The sequence below is a fragment of the Mytilus trossulus genome, chromosome 8 (assembly GCF_036588685.1).
Source record: "Mytilus trossulus isolate FHL-02 chromosome 8, PNRI_Mtr1.1.1.hap1, whole genome shotgun sequence".
Taxonomy (NCBI): domain Eukaryota; kingdom Metazoa; phylum Mollusca; class Bivalvia; order Mytilida; family Mytilidae; genus Mytilus; species Mytilus trossulus.
Window position 1 is genome coordinate 52,220,105 of NC_086380.1, and position 14,748 is coordinate 52,234,852.

Genomic DNA, 14,748 nt, shown 5'->3' on the forward strand with positions numbered 1-14,748 from the left:
ACAGGAACTTCGCGGATTTTTGACAAAACGAGGTTATAAGAAATTGGACATAGATAAGGGGTTTGCGCGCGCTAACAATAACTGCCGCAATGACCTCTTACAGTACAAACGGAAGAGGCGCAGCAAAATAGTCCCGTTTGTTCTTACATACAATCCAGCCTTTAATAACCTTTCACGTTTGATCCGTGCCAATTGGCAAACTATTGCCAAACACCCTAAATTATCCAAGATCTTTCCCAATCCTCCTGTCTTAGCTTTTCGGAGACCAGCAAGTCTGAAAGACTTATTTGTTAGAGCTGACGTTTCCTCAAATAAAAGCTGTTCAACTGCAGGATGGTGCAAGTCATGTGGTAACAGACGTTGCCTGACTTGCCAACAAATACTGAATACTCAAACATTCACTTGCCACTCGACTGGGTCTGTGTACACTATATATTGCAATGTAACTTGCAAAACCCAGAATGTTGTATACCTCCTTCAGTGTCGATGTGGCATGCAGTATGTTGGCGAGACAGAGCAGCCATTTAACAAACGCATGAATGGTCATCACAGTGACTACACTTGCAAGCCCGACCTACCCGTAAGTCGTCATTTGAGATCACCTGGACACACACAAGCTGATCTCAAAAACCTTACCATCACGATCATAGACCACAACGAGTGTTGGTCGAAGGTCGACAGAGTCGCTCGGGAAAGATTTTGGATAAGAAAGTTACGGACAGTCTCCCCAGAGGGCATAAATGAAAAAACATAGAACGAGTCCCTCATTTTCCTGTGACCACCTGTTTTAAACAACGCCGGATTTAGTACTGGCTTTACAGTTCGAAATTATTTTTAAAATTACCGTTTAAATTACAGGTTTTCATTGATTCGGGATGATGTATAAGTACGTTGCCACGTTCAATTATTTAAGCTCAATATACAAAACTTTTTTTTCAATCACTATTAGACTGCTATTCGTTTGGAAGGCTTTAATATGTAGTTTCCGTTGTAATTGCCCTACCGTTGTCTAATTTATACCATCCTGGATCGGTAAGGACATTTTTGATTATTTTGATTTTTTTGTTTGAGGACTGCCCTCAATGCAGTTATTACATCTCAACTGTCACATCCTTTGGAAATCTAAAGTTGTGCCATTTCACATCGTAAATAACTATTTTTATTTTTGGCATATTTCTGTAGTCTTTGCGGTGTGTTTGGAAATTTTAAAATTGTTCCAGCGTTCGCTTAAATTGTATAAATCAAGATTTTGATAGAGTCTCAATTTGAATTGACATGATTCATTTGACATCGTGCTATTATTGAAGAAGGATATCTGTTATCCGAAATATCTAATATTTGTATATTTTATAGTTATTTTATGGTGATGTTGTACCCTTTTTGACTTGTTATATATTATATTTTGTAGTGTACAGAATCATATTACATGATCCATCGCCCTGTAAGATTGATCGTTGACTATTTATTCAGTCATTTAATACATTTACATATATATATTTACATACATAAAACATGAAACATAAAACAAATTAAAAGTATACAAATGTTAAGAATAACATAAAACAGTTTAAAAGTAAACAAACTTTAAGAATATAATAAACATTTTCTTTTCAGTAAAATATCATAGCAGATTTTGGCAGTGTAAAAATAAACATTTTCATCACTAAATAAAAATACAAATTTATCATCATCTGACATACTATTAAAATCATGACAAAAAGAATTAGCATGACTAAACAACACAGCACGAAAATCTACATATAGTGGACATTTCAAAATTACATGTTTCTCATCTTCTATGGTTTCATTACAACTAAAACATATTCGTTCATTAATAGGTAAGTTCTGATACCGGCCCGTTTCAATTTTTAGGGGCGCAACACCACAACGAAATTTTGCAAAAGCACTTCTTTATTTCCCTGCAATAGTTTTACAAATGTAATGTTCTGCCTTAAATTCTGTTTTAAATAATTTATAAGTACGAAGTTTGGCATATTCATTCGAAACCAACTTATTATGCCATTCAGTTTTATATAAATCAATAGCTAAGCATTCTATATCCTTAATTACATTTTTAGTTAACAATATATCACAGTTACAATATGGTTCAAGATTATACTCTTTAAACTTTGTCATCACTCTGAAGCACCAGTTTTTAATTGGCTTATTTCCATACTTATATGACCACATAAATATTCTTTTGTTCAATCTATCATTGTCCATTTTACAAAATCTGGACCATGATCTAAAAACAGCTGTCCATTGCTTTACATTGCATGGAATCCAGCCCATATCACCATACAGAGATACTAATATCATTAACATGTTTATTCTGTGGTTTGCCCGTTACTCAGAGGTCAGCTCGATCGCAAAAATGTGATCAACTATTTTTTCATAATTATAGTCCATGTAGCTGAGAAATATGTGAATGTTTCGAAAATCAGGTAACACAAAAAAGAGTTTCAACATCTTAATCGACATCGACATAAAAAAAAAATTGGTATTGACCAAATCTCCCTGTTTCTAAAATAAATCTTTGTACAACTTTAAAAATATTTTCATTTTCCTCATCAATGGTAAGTTCACTACCTGATAATAATGTTTGTATATTATACATTGGTAGTGTAGAAATGGTTTGTATCCTGATGAGTCTATAGATAATTATGACATTTTAGCAACTAGAGTTTGCTGCTCTCAACTAAGACTTTCTTAGTATCTCGATTTACATAATTTTTAAGTGTAAATTTTGAATGATTTTATCTAACATCTTGTGGAAACCTGTTCCATTCACGAATAATAGATGGTAGGAAAGAATTTTGATAAAAGGTAGTTCTACAGTTCATATTTTGAACATTAAATGCACTTCTAGTATTATAGTTATAGACCTGATATAGTTGTTGAGGTACGAGACTACAAAGATAATTAGGAGCTTGATCATGAAACATTTCATGAAATTTGATAATTTTATGTCTGGATCTTCTTTCACTCAGATATACCCAACCAGTATCATTATAAAAATTAGATTTAGAGCAAAGCTTAGTGGCACCTGTGACTATACGAGCCGCTTCTATTTGAATGCTCGCTAGTTTGTCCTTTAAAAAAATTGGTATGTTATCCCACACAGTATCCGCATATTCGAGAATATAGATATAGGAAGATGTGGTGTGAGTGCCAATGAGACAACTCTCCATCCAAACAACAATTCAAAAATTAAACCATTATAGGTTAAAGTACGGCCTTCAACACGGAGCCTTGGCTCACACCGAACAACAAGCTATAAAGGGCCCCAAAATAACTAGTGTAAAACCATTCAAACGGGAAAACCAACGGTCTAATCTATATAAACAAAACGAGAAACGAGAAACACGTTTATATTACATAAACAAACGACAACTACTGTACATCAGATTCCTGACTTAGGACAGGTGCAAACATTTGCAGCGGGATTAAACGTTTTAATGGGCCCAAACCTTCTCCCTTTTTCTGAAACAATATGCCTGTTGAAGCTGAAATATATAACTTGTAGATTATTACGCGATAGCTTAAATTTTTTTTTGTAAAATGATTAATCGGACTAGACTTCGTGAACTTTGCCATTTCCCGTGCATTTACAATTCTTTACTTATTAAGATATTTTTCGCTGGTATTTACTGATTGTCAAAGTCATGTGATTTGCTATGGTGGAGTTGACCAGTGCGTTAAAAAAAAGCAAATCATTAATTTTGAAATTAAAATTACAGTAACACATTGCTTAGGCTTATAGGATGTCACGACAATCATGAAACCTTCAAAGCGACACAGGATTGAGCAAGCAGATATTGACTTCTATTTCCCTATTCACCAAACAGAAAGTAATAGTAAATACTCTAGACTTTTACACTCTCATGGAAAAAAAAGTTCCACAATATTTACCTACGAAAACATTTTTAAATAATGCTATACAGAGGTCTTTAACGTCCTTCTATGACATCTCTCTGTCTTCTCTCGTATAAATAACTTTTAAAACATTTCCCCCTCTTAATCCATATTTTTCTAGTTTATGAAGGAGGCCTTCATTCCAGACCCGGTCAAAAGCTTTATTGATATCACAAAATACAACTCTTATTTCCTTTCTAAAATCAAGGGCTTTAGCAATATCGTTTGTAATATGAATAAGTTGATTAACAGTACTATCTCCTGTCCAGGCATAAAACCTGATTACAAGTTTGTAATTATTCCATAACAAGAAATAAAATTATTGATTTGATTTGATTTGATTTTGCATTAACAAAAAAAAATCATTATTGATAAAAAACAAAACAAAAAAAAACCCATTTATCTTCCAGTATATTGTAATTATAATTACCTGTTGTAGAGGAAGAAGTTTTAAAAATATAATACGGTTTATCGCTTTTATAAGATAAACCAATTTAATTAAAGAGAAATGATTATTGCCTCATTCGGATCCGGTTCTTGTTTCCCACCAATCAACGTCACATGACTCGTCAGCATTACATTGCACCAGCCAATCTTGTAGATATGTAAAAGTTTCAAAAAATGCAATCGTAAAAAATCTTTGACATCCGCATATCATGTTCTAATATTTTGAAATGAAACTATCGTAGAGACCAGACAATTCTCCAAGAAGGATTTTCATTTGCAAGGGTCAGCAAACGACGATATTGAAAGGTAAACCGAACTTTCACCACACATCCGATGCCACCAACCGAGCCATCAACACGAGGAACACATCCAGCTTCTTTCGACATGTTAATGTTTGTGAGATTATTAGAACATTTTAATAATGTATCTTCGCCATAAAAGTTATACAATGCTCGAATGACAGGGACAGCTTCCAATTTGTCAGTGGCTCATTGACCGGTGATCAATTTAATGGCAGAACAAAATCTTCACACCAGGAGCCCCCGTTTAGAATATCACACAGCACAAGATGCACTTGTAAGGTAAACACGATTTAAAAGAAGGAAAACCACTGATCCAAAGAATTCACTACCTGCATGTTCCAGCGGTTTGCAGATTTCGTCAAGCTTTAACCTCGGTATGTTGAATTTATATATAAAAAAAAAAAAAAAAAAAAAAAGTTGATGTTTTGTGGTGTATAATTATTCTAAATTAATTGATATTTATCTCATTAGGAATGAGATAATCTGATGGTGATAAGATAAGATTACAGAAAGAATTATTTATTATTATAATTTGATGTCATATATTTAATTCGTGGCCTTTTTTACATGTCTGCTTTAATGTACATAAATTATATAACCATGCCGTCGTTTTGAAGACGCACCTAGCGCTATTACACAAAAGATACACACACGAGGGCAATAAGTGCAAATTCCTCATCTTTATTTACTTTATAGATTCTACCACTATTATACACAATTTTACACTATGTGTTAGATGGCTAAGCTGACGTGTAATAGATGAAATACACTATTTGAGAGTTAGAAGACAAATTTTGTGGCGGATGACGCGATAGCTTTAGATTAAATCCATCAGAGTCGATGGCTTAGATTAAAATATTTACAAGTGGAAATCCTTTGAACATGTACAGTCTTAAATATTTCCTAAACTGTTTGATACACTTAAATCGGCATTACTATATAAAAAAAAAAAAATGTACATACATTATGCCTACTGTTTTCTCGTTTGACTTGTTTAACATTCTTTCTTTTTGGTTTTTATTACTCTTTAATGCAGTATCATGGGCTCTGCTCATTGTTGAATGCAGGACAATGACTTCGTTTAATGCAGTATGGACACTGCTCATTGTTGTAGGCAGAAAAGTGACTTAATGTTATTAATGCGACTTGGGCTCTGCTCATTGTTGACGGCAGTACACTGACTTATTGATATTAATGCAGTATGGGCCCTGTTCATAAATGAAGGCAGAAAAGTGACTAATTATAGTTAATGTGGCATGGGCTCTGCTCAAAAATGAAGGCAGAAAAGTGACTACTAATAATTATAGTTAATGTGGCATGGGCTCTGCTCAGTGTTGAAGGCAGTAAAATGACTTTTTGTTATTATTTTATTTGCCGTTTGTTCTACTGTGAAGAGTTGTCTAATTGAATCATACCACTTCTATTTACACGAGTGAGCTTGTTATGTATATATTTATACTTTTCAATTTGCGTTATTTTCTGGTTAGCTTGCTTGTTTTAATTTTTGCATGTTTGCCTAGCTATTTTCCTTATGCATGTGTTCCTGTTCTAAATATGCTTATATTAAATTTGATATATGATTTTGATTTGAAATATCACGTCAGTTGAACTTGTGAGAGATTTGCAGAGCTCATGTTTACGTTGTTGAATCCTACATACCAAGCCCGACCCTAAATTTTCTGACTTGCGTAAATATAATTCATATAGTGATACAAGCAAATATAGTTATACAAGCAATAGTCTGTACAGGTTTCAAATAGCTTACTTATGCTCATGGACAGGACAATTAGTTTACCAACAAGTCAACTTAGAGCAAATAAGAGAATTATGTGCACTATTCACACAATTATCAAATTACTTTATAACTCACGAAGCAGTAGACAGAGCATGGTACACAACATCCTCTATACTTTGAAGTGCGATAATGTTATTGTATATATACCACATGATACATGTACATGTATTGTTTAGATTATTTTTGATTGTCTTATCTAACTCAGATATGTGAACATTGATGTTTTAATACGTTTGTATTTTACTATCATATTTATTTTACATGTCGGCACGAACTATGGGCTTCCCCACATCTATTTTTAGAAACAAAACAAATATGCGGTATATAAGTTACTGTTAAGGACTTTTACAAACGAACACGCATATTATCCAGATGGGAAACTCGATGAAGTTTTAAATTTATTTCAAATACTCTTGATCTATTTCCTTCTATCAAAAGGAACAGTTAGCATTCTTATCTAGAAGCTGATGGACACAATCTTTTTAATTCTAGTCGGAATAAATCAACTATCCATTACTTAAAGTAATACCATGGAATTTTACTTTAACACCTCGTTCTTTTAGGTCACAAAAAATATTCGACGCAAAACTATTCAAGATAGAACTTTCCGAAAACATGTATTCGAATTTTTAAGTACTACTAGGAATGCATGGAGTAGCCAATTTAGTATAGGAAACGCCTAGTTCTTTTAGGTCACAAAATATATTCGACGTAAAACTATTCAAGTTTGAACTTTCCAAAAAAGCGGCACATACTGCTTAGTTGTATCCGAATTTTAATTACTACTAGGAATGCATGTGATTGCCAATTTAGTCATGTTAGTACAGGATATGTGGTACTTTCTATGTATTGATTGATATGAATTTTTTTTTTTTGTGTACGTTCTACTCCCTTGGTTTCTAAAATATTGGTCACGTTACTTGTTTAAATTAATATATAAATTAGTCTATACAAATGTACACGACTTTGAAGGAGTGCCTAGGATATAGCACTTATTATATATACAGGTAATGTATTTTCGTAAACTTTGTAGAGGACAATAAAATTGAAAATGGAAAACTAAATTATTAGTGCATATTACAGATTAACAAAGCAATTGAGTAGATTCATGGCATACCACCATCTTGCATTGTACTTTTGCAGTGACCAATCAGTCTAGTTATTACCCAAATCTCCGAATGTGTACACACTAACACAGATGTTCAGTTTTATTGATTATACTGTTTATTTTTATGAAGAAACTTCCTGATTTATCGCATTATATCTCTTAGAAATATTTTACAAGTTCCAAACATATATGTGCTTTAGAATACATTTTGTTCAACTAAGCCGGTTAAGGCGAGATAACTCTTTTAGTAAACCCATTTGTTATTCATGATCGGTTTATCAGTGGATGTATTACTGATAAAATAATGCGTTTTATGATGATAAATATATATATATATATATAACATGGATAATACAACGAAAGAAGTGATATCTTCAAAAACAGCACCTTTATAACAAAGCTATTACAAAAGGAAAAATCTGATTGTCTAAGATTCAAACATATAAACAAAGAATAATGCCTTCTTAGCTAGTTCACCTAAATGGACCTTTAGGTTGTAGGAAAATGGGGGGGGGGGGGGGGGGATTCTTGTGAGTGTGTATAGACACACTCAAGTGGCAAGATTAAGGGGTTATGATCGTTTCCCGTAATTGTACGTCGGATCATATTAGGTTTTTACTTTCCTGCGGTACCGCATGAAGTTCTGTTGAGACCATCTCATGTCTACCCTGAGTGGCCGGTTCTGAATTGGTACCAGTTCGAGCTTGACTGTTAATGATACATAGTATGGCCTATGTATTCAGTGTTTTATAATATAAAAAATGTTAATCTTTACTCCCCTGAAACCAGGGGGTGATGCGAATAAGACCCGACGTATTTGGGGATCATAACCCTCGTTCTCTTTAGAATTTAACCTGGAGGAACTTGAGCATCCATTGCTACCAATGGTGCACAGATTTGTCAGTTAAAACTAGCATGTCGGCATTCTGTAATCATGTCAGACCTCGTCATTCTAAGTGAACTGTGGCCGTTATTTCCACAACAGTTATTTGTTTGTTATGTTTTTGCCTAAAAATGGATTCTGTGATTAATACGGTTTATCGCTTTTATAAGATAAACCAATTTAATTAAAGAGAAATGATTATTGCCTCATTCGGATCCGGTTCTTGTTTCCCACCAATCAACGTCACATGACTCGTCAGCATTACATTGCACTAGCCAATCTTGTAGATATGTAAAAGTTTCAAAAACCCACCCACCTCCCCTTGCAATCTGCCATCTTATAACAATTCTTGTGTCTGCTGCTGTTTTATTTATCTTTTCAGAATGACCAGAACATGCCGGATCCATAACTTTTTGGACAAAAAAGAGGAGACAATCAAGCCGATGGATTTGCTAGCCGAATCATACGCTCGAGAACTATAATTATTATGTCAATGCTAATTTTCATGAATGGCTACCACCTTTATCTAAACATTTAGACACATTCAGTGCGAAAATGGAATTACCAATACCTGGTATTAGTTCTTCGCCTAGATGCATTTAACTTTTGACTTTATTTGGATAAAAATCATGCAGCATTTATTTTAATTACTCGATTCTATTTGTTCATTGTTTTGTAATAAAATCATTCGTCACAGTCAAAAAGGATGTCGGGATCTGGCAAGATTAAGGGGTTATGATCGTTTCCCGTAATTGTACGTCGGATCATATTAGGTTTTTACTTTCCTGCGGTACCGCAGGAAGTTCTGTTGAGACCATCTCATGTCTACCCTGAGTGGCCGGTTCTGAATTGGTACCAGTTCGAGCTTGACTGTTAATGATACATAGTATGGCCTATGTATTCAGTGTTTTATAATATAAAAAATGTTAATCTTTACTCCCCTGAAACCAGGGGGTGATGCGAATAAGACCCGACGTATTTGGGGATCATAACCCTCGTTCTCTTTAGAATTTAACCTGGAGGAACTTGAGCATCCATTGCTACCAATGGTGCACAGATTTGTCAGTTAAAACTAGCATGTCGGCATTCTGTAATCATGTCAGACCTCGTCATTCTAAGTGAACTGTGGCAGTTATTTCCACAACAGTTATTTGTTTGTTATGTTTTTGCCTAAAAATGGATTCTGTGATTAATGCTGATGATAATGTCGCTAACACTAAAATTTGAGGAAGTTTCAATCTTTCATATTTCCTTATTTATGTATAATATGTATATTTATCAAGTAACCTTTGTACAAATAAGCCTTCCGAATATTCGTATTGATAAATATGGATGATAGGGGTCATTTCGTGGTCTTTTTTTTATCTTTAAAATATTGTTGACTTGATCATTATCAAACATTTATAAATGTGTACTAATAAATGTGCATCGTTATCAAACATTATAGTATGATGTACTTCGTTCTCTTTGTATCGGTTTACATGAATTCTTGATTTGATACATGTGTACTTAGCGCAGACTCAGAGATGTGCATAAATAATGACTGTTACAATATACATCCAAAGTCAAACCCATAAGTATATGTAATTTATGAGAAGTTTCAAACGTCATCACGACACATCATTGCAAAACTCAGTGGCGAACATTTGGAAGGTTCACAAACCAGCCAGTAGGGTGCACAATTAGTACCCATTGGAATACCGACGGTCTGTTAAAACACCAATCCTTCAAACTTGACAACGTTATTGTCGATAAAAGTCCAGCATTTTGAAAATATCCTTCTGTTAGAATCAGTATTGTTCTTCAAAAAGTAAGAACTATCATAACCATAACCCATTTTTGTCGAGCCTTCGACTTTAGTCGAAAAAGCGAGACTAAGCGATCCTACTTTCCGTCGGCGTCGGCGTCGTCGTCGGCGGCGTCCACAAATATTCACTCTGTGGTTAAAGTTTTTGAAAATTTAATAACTTTCTTAAACTAAACTGGATTTCTACCAAACTTGGACAGAAGCTTGTTTATGATCATAAGATAGTATCCAGAAGTAGATTTTGTAAAATTAAAATTCCATTTTTTCCGTATTTTACTTATAAATGGACTTAGTTTTTTTCTGCGGGGTGACATTACATTCACTCTGTGGTTAAAGTTTTTAGAATTTTTATAACTTTCTTAAACTATCCTTGGTTTGTACCAAACTTTGACAAAAGCTTGTTTATGATCATAAGATAGTATCCAGAAGTAAATTTTATAAAAATAAAATTCCATTTTTTCTATATTTTACTTATAAATAGACTTAGTTTTTCTGCTGGGAAACATTACATTCACCCTGTGGTTAAAGTTTTTTAAAATTTTAATAACTTTCCTAAACTATCCTGGGTTTAAACCAAACTTGGGCAGAGGCTTGTTTATGATCATAAGATAGTATCCAGAAGTCGGTTTTGAAAAAATAAAAATTGTTTTTCTGCGGGGAAACATTACATTCACTCTGTGGTTAAAGTTTTTAAAATTTTAATAACTTTCTTTTACTTTCCTGGGTTTGTACCAAACTTGGACAGAAGCTCATTTATGATCATAAGATAGTTTCCAGAAGTAAATTTTGTAAAAAGATAACTCCATTATATCTGTATTTTACTTTTAAATGGACTTAGATTTTCTTCCAGTTAACATTACATACAGTCTGCAGTTAAAGTTTTCAAAACATTTATTAGATTCAATAACTATCCTAGATTTTTACCAAACTTGGACAGAAGCTTCTTACAATCAAAAGATAGTATCAAGAGGAATATTTTTATTGATTTTTTTCCTCATTTTTGTTGAGCCTGCAATTCACAGCAATAGAAGGCGAGACACTGGGTTCCGCGGAACCCTTACAAATTTTTATAGAAAAGGCTCTGTTTAATGAGATGGTGAAGTCGATCTTACAATTGAATATGGGGAATAGATGTGGGAAGCGTAGAAAAATCAAAAGTTTTAATGTTGCTGCAAAATTGCAGAGATTATGATCTAAAATTTAGAAGTATATCTTTAGAATTTTTAAGAATCCAAATCTGATTGACGACACTGGTGGAAAATATATCATCACAATATTGTTAAAGGCTATATATTGCACTGTAGGACAAAATCGGTGAATTGTTGACTATCTAAAAGACTAAAGACAGCGAAAAGTTTTAAAAAGGACCCGACATGCAAAAACTATACCTTATCAAACGAGCCGGAAAACCAACAGCCGATTTATAAAAAAAAAGACAGTCAACAAAAATTAGATATGATAGCAAGCAACAAACCACAACAAATTCATAGAAGGATGCAGGCTCAAAAATATCTCTAGGTGCTGAACCCTTCCTTAACCTTGCACAGTTGATAAAGTGCATTTTACTTGCACTTTTCTCTATCGTTGCTGCCAGTCCGATTTGCTTTTGGTCCGAATCTTTTGCTTATTGTTCATTACCTTTTTGTCCAATTTCCTTTTTGTTTTAAAGTTTTTCTTTTTGCTTAATTGTTTTAAGCTACTGCATTTACAGCACCTCATAAGGAACATTCATGTCTTGTTTGGTTCATTTCATTTGGTTCTTAAAAAGAAGTATGTGAAAAGTAAAATCACAAAAATACTGAACTCAGAGGAAAATCAATTTGGAAAGTCCATAATCACATGGCAAAATCAAAAAACAAAACGCATCAAAAACGAATGGACAAGAACTGTCATATTCCTGACTTGGTACAGGCATTTTCAAATGTAGAAAATGGTGGATTAAACCTGGTTCTATAGCGCTAACCCTCTCACTTTAATAACAGTCTCATCAAATTCCGTTACATTTACATGATGCGTTAAATAAACAGTCACAATCAATAAAATAGTCAAAATATGGGAACATCAGTCATCATCGTATAACAATTTAACAGGACACAACAACATCTACTATCTACGAACACATGGATTGATTTGAGTGTCTGACGTCAGAAAAATTATATACGTCACATAAATTTGTCGTTCAATGTGCATACAATAGTTATCAAAAGTACCTGGATTATAAACAATTTTAAATTTTACATAGGCAATGAGCGCAGACAGGGTTAAAAAATCAAATGTATGTAAGAATAAATTACAGAAATCAAACTAGTCCAAAAGTTATACATAGAATTTATGAGAATCCAAATTTTAAAAGGAACAATTTAACAGGACACAAAAACCTATCCACGAACACATGGATCTACTTGAGTGTCCGACGTCAGAAAAATTATATACGTCACATACATTTGTCGTTCAATGTGCATACAAACAATTTTAAAATTTACATAGGCAATGTACGCATACAGGGTTAAAAAATCAAAAGTATGTAAGAATAAATTACAGAAATAGACCGAGATTCAAACTAGTCCAAAAATTATACATAGAATATATGAGAATCCAAAACTTTTTAAAGGGAACAATTTAACAGGACACAATAACATCTACTGTCTAAGAACACATGGATTGATTTGAGTGTCTGACGTTAGAAAAATTATATACGTCACATAAATTTGTTGTTCAATGTGCATACAAACAATTTTAAAATGTTTTCATAGGCAATGTACGCATACAGAGTTAAAAAATCAAAAGTATGTAAGAATAAATTACAGAAATAGACCGAGATTCAAACTAGTTCAAAAGTTATACATAGAATTTATGAGAATCCAAAAATTGTCAATTCCACTACGCCATTGATTGATTTTGACGTTTGTGGTTCAACGTATACAAGTAATTCATAATAGAAATATATCATAATGACATATTATAGACAAATATCATACTGACGGGATCTTTTAAAGTATAGAGTCACGTTATAAGCACAAAAGAAATACAAAGAGTCACATATACAAAACAAATCACCAAAAAATGAAAGCCAATACAAACACATTGACGAGATGTATAAGTACCGAGCCACGTCAAACGGATATCACATAAAACCATTCAACAGTAAAAGTAATCTTAATAATAGAACAAAAACAAATAAAAGAACAATAAAACATGTTGTTAAGATGATACACAACATCAGTACGCAGAATCTATACATCAAGACCATCGTGTATTATTTGAGAAGTTGATACGGAATATTTATCAACAAGGTCTTGGTACCTTCCGATGAACTTTTTTAGAAAAAGGACGAGACGTTCTTTGACATACCCCTGGTTCATCAACTTTCTACTCAGACACTGATGACGTTTTACAAAGTCTGAGTAGGAGCTGCAAGCTCTTGAATATCGAATAAGTTGGGAAATATATATCCCATATGCAGGTGAAGTTGGTATATTGCTACTAAGGTGGGGGAAATTTATAATTTCGAAATTAAAATCGTCTCGTTTGTCATAGATTCTGGTACTGAGATGACTGTGTAAGTCAAATTCGAGATATAAGTCTAAAAATGAGGCGGAGGAAGCCGTGTCTGTTGTTTCTTTAATCTCGAGTTCTGGGGGATATATTAATGGAACCCAATCAGAAAAGTTCGGATTGTTTAAGGAAAGAACATCATCAATATATCTGAAAGTGAAATTAAATAATCTGGCTTCTTTGATCCTCTTGTTTTTGACAAGTGTCTGGAGGAACTCCGATTCATATGAAAATAAGAAGAGGTCGGCAAGAAGAGGCGCACAGTTTGTTCCCATAGGAATGCCGACAACTTGTTGGAAAAGTCTACCTCCAAACTCAACAAATATGTTGTCGATAAGAAACTCCAGCATACTGACTACTTGTTCTTCTGTGTAGCATGATTTACCTTTTTGTTTGTCACTATTAACGATTCACTTGGATCATTTGTTAAACTTAGTCCCCCGCTGGCAGCCACCTTGGATGATTGATAGGCTACAAAGTAACAACACTTGGTCAGCACCTCGTTGGGAACATGTTTGCCATGTTTGGTTTCTTCTATTCAGTGGTTCTCAAAAAGAAGAAACCTGTATAAATTGTCCTTAGGGTCAAATGTTTATCCAAGTCCCTCACTGACGACCATCTTGGATGGTGGATCGGATTCAAAAGAAAAACGCCTATTTTAGAGGCGGTGTGAATCAGATGTGTATAATAAAAAATTCCAAGGATGTTTTAGAGTACATACAATCTAATATATAGGAAGATATGGTATGAGTGTCAATGAGACAACTCTCCATCCAAGTAACTTCAGTTTATAAAAGTAAACCATTATAGGTCAAGGTACAGCCTTTAACAAGGAGCCTTGGCTCACACAGAAAGTCAAGCTATAAAGGTCCCAACATGACTAGTTTAAAACCAGGGGCGGATCCAGCCATTTTAAAAAGAGGGGGGGTCCACTAT